A 7550-nucleotide genomic window follows, 5' to 3' on the forward strand; every position below is an offset into this window, starting at 1 on the left:
TTAAAAACTAAATTTATATATATAAAAATTTTAAATATTTATATTGAAATTCAATCTGTAACTATTTCCTTTACAATGAAATTTCTATATACTGTAATTATATAATTTTTATATGTATAAATTTTTTTTGAAAGCTTAATAAACTAAAAAATATATTCTATTCCAACTATATAACGGATATTTATTTATTAGAAAAATATTTTAATATACAAAAAATAAACGGTAGAATTTAGTTTGATTATATTATTGATTAATTGGTACTGTTGCCATAGAAATGCAAAAAAAAAAACAAAAACTTAAAAATTAATATAGTTTTATGTAATTAATATAAATAAAAAATTATTTTGGAATAATATTGATATATTATTATTTAAATTTTATATTATTAGAAATTTAATAAGCATAATTAATTACTTTCAAATTAATATTTTAATGAGATGATGTAAATAAATTGTTTTAATTTGAAATGTAAAAACTGTTCTTTGTCTCTATGTATAGCTGACATTGAATTGAAAAGTTGGACAACATTTTTGTCCTAAATAAAATCAGTTTCTATATTAAATGACTTTTTATTTATTAAACTTAGAAAAAATTTTCTAATATAAGTAACTTTAAAAAAATATATAAGTGACATGTTTTTCTCCAAGTACAAATAGCTTGTGTGTAATATATACAAGTATTTTTATATATAAAGCATTATTTGTAAAAAGAAAGAACTTAATTTAATTCTAAGCTAATAAATATGTTTAAATATTTATTTATGATAGATGTATACTGCAAATATAATCAGTCATAGTTATTTTAAAAAATTTCATCATTATATCAACAAAATTCTGTCTTTAGTAAATACACAGTTTTTCATTAATCAAATATTATCATTATAACGTAAGTTTTGAAACAGTGCTTTCGAAATAAATTTTAAAACATTTCTTAATTGAATATTTACATATGTAATTACATTTTTTAAATTAAAATTATCTTAAGATAAATGTTTCAAGTTGAAAGACTTTTGTTTTATTTCATTCTTCTGAATTAAGATTTAATAGAAAAACATCTTGTAAAAGTATTTAAAAATTAATGGAATATAAAAATTTAATATGTATCAAATTATAAAATTATATTATATGGTGTTTAGCTTGAATTTATATGCATTGTTAATATATATTGAGATTCTATTCATATTGAGATCTAATAATAAATCAGCATAAAAATGAGTACAGATATTTTGGGGAAAAATCTATGTATTTTTAAATTAGTACGTTGTTCTCTAGGTTTCTATACTGATTACATTGTTTTAAAATGCCTTATAGACTTAGTTTAACATGTTTTTTAAGAGAGAATGAATTTTGAGTTTATATCAATTTTTAGAAGTATTCATCATCCCAACTGACGAAACCAGATATCCAGTTGTGCGTATATATTGTATGTTAATTATGTTAAAATACGCAAATATTTTAACTTATATTTTTGTGGTATTACTCAACTGTGATTAAGAAATTTGCTCTTTGTGCTCTCTGAGCGGTAAGGGGCCTAAAACCACAAATAAAAAAAAGGAAATTTGCTTAATAACTGTAATGATAGTTTGTGGGTGTATTTTTAAATCATACTTTCATATCACGTTTTCGTTATCCTATTTTAAACTAGAATAATTTTTTTTAATTATCAAAGATAATTTTAGATGATGTTTCTCAAGACAATAATTAGATTAAAATACATAATTAACTGATTTGGATTCAGTCTTGTATGAAATTTCTCGCATACTTCCATAAACATTAACAGTTTATCACACCGCTAACAAAATTTTTAATGGCTCCAAACTTCAGTTTAGTTACTGGAAATAATTTTTATGATGTTGACTATTTAAGTAAGATTTCCAAGTAAAACAACTTATCTTAAAGTAGCTTTAAACTTTTGTTTGTTCTTCTCTATTAATGTTTTAATGCTTTTTAAGCAATTTTTTACGCTACTTTTTGATGGCTGTCACGGAGCATTTATCGCAGTAATTTAGCTTATCTTTTTCTAAAATACTAAACAATATACTGATATTATACTTCTAAAAACAAATGTAATTTAATATCCATACAAATACAAAGTTCGTTAACTTTTTAAACTCTTGTTTTTAATAAGAAGGTATGAGTCACGGACGAAGTGATTCAAATAATCCTTTAATTTCCGTTGTTTTGATGCTTCAGTTTGAACTAATTTGCAATCCTTGACATTTACCCTATAATATCAACGGTTCCAGACAGAAACCGAATCTGTCTGACGTAAAGTCTTATTTAATAATAGACAGATGCCGTCTCTTTTTATTGTTTTGTTCCAGTTTTGATAACGATTTTGCTCGACAGCTGCTACATAGACATACGAACTAAACTTGTCCAGGTGTTCCACTGAATAGTGTAATAACGTTGATTAGACACGTAGTCATAAACGCTATAAGACTACTTCACAAGGTCATTTTTGTTAAATAACAACATAGGAACCGCGATAGAAATTAACATGTTATTTGTTTAATGAGACTAATTTATTTGCATAGCGCTTTTTAATTCAAAAGCTTGGTGAAGAATTTGATCGTTAATAAACTAAAGAATATGCTTTATATTGGAAAGTACAGTACTTACTTTAATAAAAAATTTAAATGTTTTTTTACATTTAATCTACTTTGTTATTTCTGATTTGAAAATTCTTAAGTTCAAAGCGACATTATCATTTTTTATTTTGGAAACTTTAAAATTCGGAAGGAAATGACGTCACTACTTTGAATAATAAAATTTTATTAAAAGATGATATAGCGATTTAAAACAATACAGAAATTATTATTAATTAATTTATTTAGTACAGATGGTAATAATAGTAATAAATATAATGTTTTCTAATTTTATTTCAATATTTATAAAGAAAATAAATTGATTTTGATGAGAAGAATAAATGAATAATTTTTATGTATTTGTACTAAATACTGGTTTAAATATTGTATTCCTGTGTAGACTTTTTTCTTTTTTTTTATCAATGTCTTATTTAAATGAATAATTTTTTTAAATTATTTTTTAATTTCTTAATTTTTATTTTATTTTTTTATTTAATGGATTCTGTTCTGATAAATTTCAAGTATGTTTGTTTATTAATACTGGAGGACTTTGTGGATGCTTTCGATGCCAGAGAAGCTATCTTCTCTCTTCGCTCGCTCCCTCGCCCGCCATACTGGCTTCTCCCATTTGTTTCCAACATAAAATATTTATAAAAAATTTCAATAATAATAATTTTAATGAAAAAAATTAATTTCTTTCCAACAGCATTTTTAATTTCACTTTCACTCTTAATTTGATACCGAACTTTGATCTACGTCATGATAGCACTAGGTCCATGACTAAACCATTGCCTATCTATGTATAATCCAACATGATCGAAACTTTGGATCGTTCTTATTCTCTATTCTTGTAATAGTTGTTTCCTTTCTCTGTATTCTTTCGAGCGCTTTGTGGTTATTTTCACTGGTGATTTTGGTGTGGAAGGACTTTTGTCGTCATCCAAACTATGATTCATTACTTTCCTTTGTTTTTATGCGAAGGCATAAATAAAATTTGATTCTCACTCGGAGTGAGGATTTCGTAACGTAAACTTCCTCCGTTTCGAAATGCACCTCCACACTCAAATTAATTGGAAAAAGTGTTCATTCAAATCACATAAAAAATAAACTTTTCCAGAATAGTCGAGTCTGCTGAACGCAGCGCTGCCATTGTTGATGCATCCTCAAATTCGGTTATCATACATAATCTTATTTAATTTTTTGCATGCCTGAAAAAGTTCTGAAGTAGTAAAATTGAACGAATCTGATCAAGAAAAACGATGACATTAATTTTATGAGCTGGTACATCTTCTTAATTTTATCAACAAAGTAAATATACTAATACTATATATGGAAAAAGTTATATGTTGAGTAATTAGATCCAATATTATGTGCTACACCTCTTTCTGGTTTAATGGTTTTTTATAACGTTAATTCAGCTGATGAAAAATTAGTTCCCATTTAATCTTTAACTTTGTGTACACTTTATATGAAAAAAAAGAAATCTGAAAATATCAAGAAATATGGCTTTTTAATATGAATACAACAGTTTGCAGATTTTTTACACGCAATTTAGTTTTACGCGGATTTTTTTCGGAAACTAAATTACTGTTTATTTATTTATTACAGTTACACTTGGAAATTTCGTGTACTTGACGTAAGATTCCCTCTCCCATTTAACAATTGAACCCAAATACATAAAAATACGAACGAATACAGATAAAGCGAATAAAAAATGAAAAAGATATGATAACTATAAGACAAAAATAGTAACATAAAGTAAATTTTTAGCAATGAGACAAATATTCTTAATCATATCCGCGTAAGTTTTTGAACCACGCTCGTGTAATCTGCGTTATATTCTCAAAGTGGACTTTGAGAATCTAGCGTGGTCCAAGAACAGACATTTAACAGTCTACATTCGGGATAGTTAAGAATGAATTACTCATATTTTGTTGTATTTTATGTTTAAAGGAAAGTTATCCTTTAGTAAATTATAAATAAATGCAAAAAGTTAGTGAAAGCTTTATTTTATTGTTGATAATTTAAGCCTTTTAAATTTATGGAGTTAATAATGAGCTATTTGCGAAATTTGATATTTACTGCAGGGAGGAGCAGCGGAACTTGAAGATTTGTGCATAATTATATTTATAAAATTTTTTCATTACAAACATTAATGAATGTTTGTATGATCGAGAAATATAACTTTTATTTCAAATTTTAGTGAATAAAGCATATCCACTTTTTCATTACAATGACAATAATAATTCATTAAATCAGAGATAAATCGCTAGATTTTCTTGGAAATCTACATTGAAGGCACTAATAATTTGCGAAATAAACTTAATTTTATTTATGCGGCATTGTTTACAGCTAAAAATTTCGTAAATAATATAGTATTAGTATAAATAACAGATTTATGGAACATAGCGATTCTAATTTAATTATAAGTATTTGGAATTTTAAGTATTAGGATATTTCAAATTCTGATATTGATTACATTTTAAAGCATTTTTGCTAATTTATCTATTGATATCTATCTTCAAGACAAGCACAAATCTCGTTTGCTGTTGTTTTCATATCTTCATAACTATTCATTATCTCATATCAGATATTAAATTTCTCATGTTGTTTTGACTAATAAATATATAAAGTTAAATTTCAAGTTATTTATCAATAAGTTTTAAGATAAACAGTCGATGGCTGATTGACTAAGGCTCTTCAGGCGTTGGGAATATGCGATCGAATTCGTGCGATCAATTCCAGGTAATGGGCGGTCTGTCCCGGATATCTCATTTGAACCACGATGGGGGGTGGTTATTGTATAATCGGGAAAGCCATTGGGCCAAATGCACTGATGTGGAGCTAGGGAAAAGGATCGTCTTAATTCTACAGGGTAGGAAGAACAAATAAAATAAATAATATAAACAGTCGAACATTAATTAAAATTTATTAATTTTGTATTTTTTTAACTAAAAAAAAATTCTGCGTGTTTCGAGTTTGTGGAAAATTTTTCTTTATTCGTCACTTTTATTCTCACTAGATTGAAAATAATTTATTGCCATAAAATTTCTTAATCTTTAACACGAATTAAAAAGTGTTTGTTATAACAGTTTTTAAAGATTTTTTTTTCAATTTAAAATTTATATTAGATTGTTTACAATGATAAAACTCAATACTGAAAATTGAATCACCTATAAAATAGAAGAAACTATGACATAGCTATGTTTTATAATACGGCTTGCCTTTTTATGAGTAGAATGTAAAAAAAATCATGTCGAACTGTAATTACATTTTACATAAATTGCATATTATATGAAATATACATGTTAAAATATTTTCCACATAATTTGTAACAAGTTTGAAGACAATACTCAATTTCTTGCAGGAAAAATGGTGATTTTTACGACCTCATTTATCGAGAATGACTTCATTCGTATTTATAAATCGGATATATGACATTTAATAAAAATGATGAATATTTCGGATATAAATGAATATCAAAGTACTTGAAAACTTTTTAAAATACTGATTAATCTATATTTTGTAGATTGAGATTTTATTACTGTAAAATGTTTTATAAGAGCGAATACTTTTTCATATAAACCCTATAGTATAAAATCAAAAATATTAGAAAATAACGATAATGGAACAAATGGAATTATAGGAATTCAATTTATTGAATAAATTAACGAAAACGTTTTATTCTATATTTTAACTCATAAAATTACAAAATTACGTTATAATAAATTTAAATTAAATAAATACGTTGTAGTTGAGAATTTATTGGCATCAAGAAGTATAAAAGTTTCAGATTTATTAATATGTTAGAATTTTTGTAAACTGTTAATTTATATCATACACATAACTGGCAAATTTATTATTTAAGTATAAATGAATGAAGTAATGATGACTGATAAGTGAAAAAAATTTTTAACTCCACCCTGTGAACACTAATGGGCATTTTTAGCAAGCCCATTATGGGTTTGGCCAGGACCACAGTTGGGTGGCTGGGTGGTGAGAGACGTGGCCCAAATTATCCGGACGAACTCCCTCCGAAAAATTCGTGGCTTTTCAATCCCAGGTTTCCTGAGTGGGGTAGGTTGCCACATTAATTTCTCGGCCATCCAGCTCTCGTGAGTTGGAAAGATTTGAACTGGACAGAAGGGAACACTTTGTTTCCTTCTGTTCAGTTCAAGGACCTAGATTGGCTTGTCTCGAGATTTACACACTTACGCATTTACAAATATGTATACAGATATAAAATATAATGAAATGAAAATTCTGCAAATACAAGTAGATGAAACTGCAGTTTAAAGGTTTTCTAATTAACTGGAGTGGGCAACGTGGGCGAGATTCTGGATGATTTGACATCTTTGTAGTATCTTTTTATAACTTGGATGGTCTGTCACATTTCACCCGTGATCCATGAAAGATTCAATTCATGTCCTGTTTCTTTGGGGATTTCTGGGCTATTCTTTAAATTTTATGCCTGTTTCATGTCTCCGATTATATTTTCAACTTTTTTCTGGAGCTTAGACTCAGTTCTCATCCCTATTTTTCTTCTTTCTATTCTTTTGTCAGCTTTTTATTTCTTTTAAACCCAAACTTTCCATCAGTCCGGCAGCCCAAAAAAAAGTACTGTGAAACTTGTTTTTTACACTTTAGTTGAGTTGATGTTTCGTCATGTATCAAAGGATAAAAAAGGCTTAGTGATATTTTTATACATAGGAATGAGTAGTTGATCATGTCATGATACCAATTTAAAATAACTAACATTAAATATATAAATTTAGCTTATTCAAAAATCAATGAACATTATTTAGAATAAACTGAAATTAGTACGTTAGTGAATACTTGGTTATTTCCTCTTTATATTAAATTAGTAATAGTAACTTGGTGACTCACTATTAAGTCATTTGCCTAAAATAAAACTTATTACATTACTACATTATATATATATATATATATATATATATATAAT

At 26.3% G+C, this 7550-nt stretch overlaps 1 protein-coding gene across 1 annotated transcript in view; it reads left to right on the forward strand.

Annotated features, from left to right (window-relative positions):
- LOC111623998 (leucine-rich repeat and calponin homology domain-containing protein 3-like) overlaps positions 1 to 7550 on the forward strand; it is a 57633-nt gene that overhangs the window by 6455 nt on the left and 43628 nt on the right. The gene's annotated exons all lie outside the window — the stretch shown is intronic.

Source organism: Centruroides sculpturatus, unplaced genomic scaffold, assembly GCF_000671375.1.
Source record: "Centruroides sculpturatus isolate CEXI.00-Female unplaced genomic scaffold, Cexi_2.0 scaffold326, whole genome shotgun sequence".
Classification (NCBI taxonomy): Eukaryota; Metazoa; Arthropoda; class Arachnida; order Scorpiones; family Buthidae; genus Centruroides; species Centruroides sculpturatus.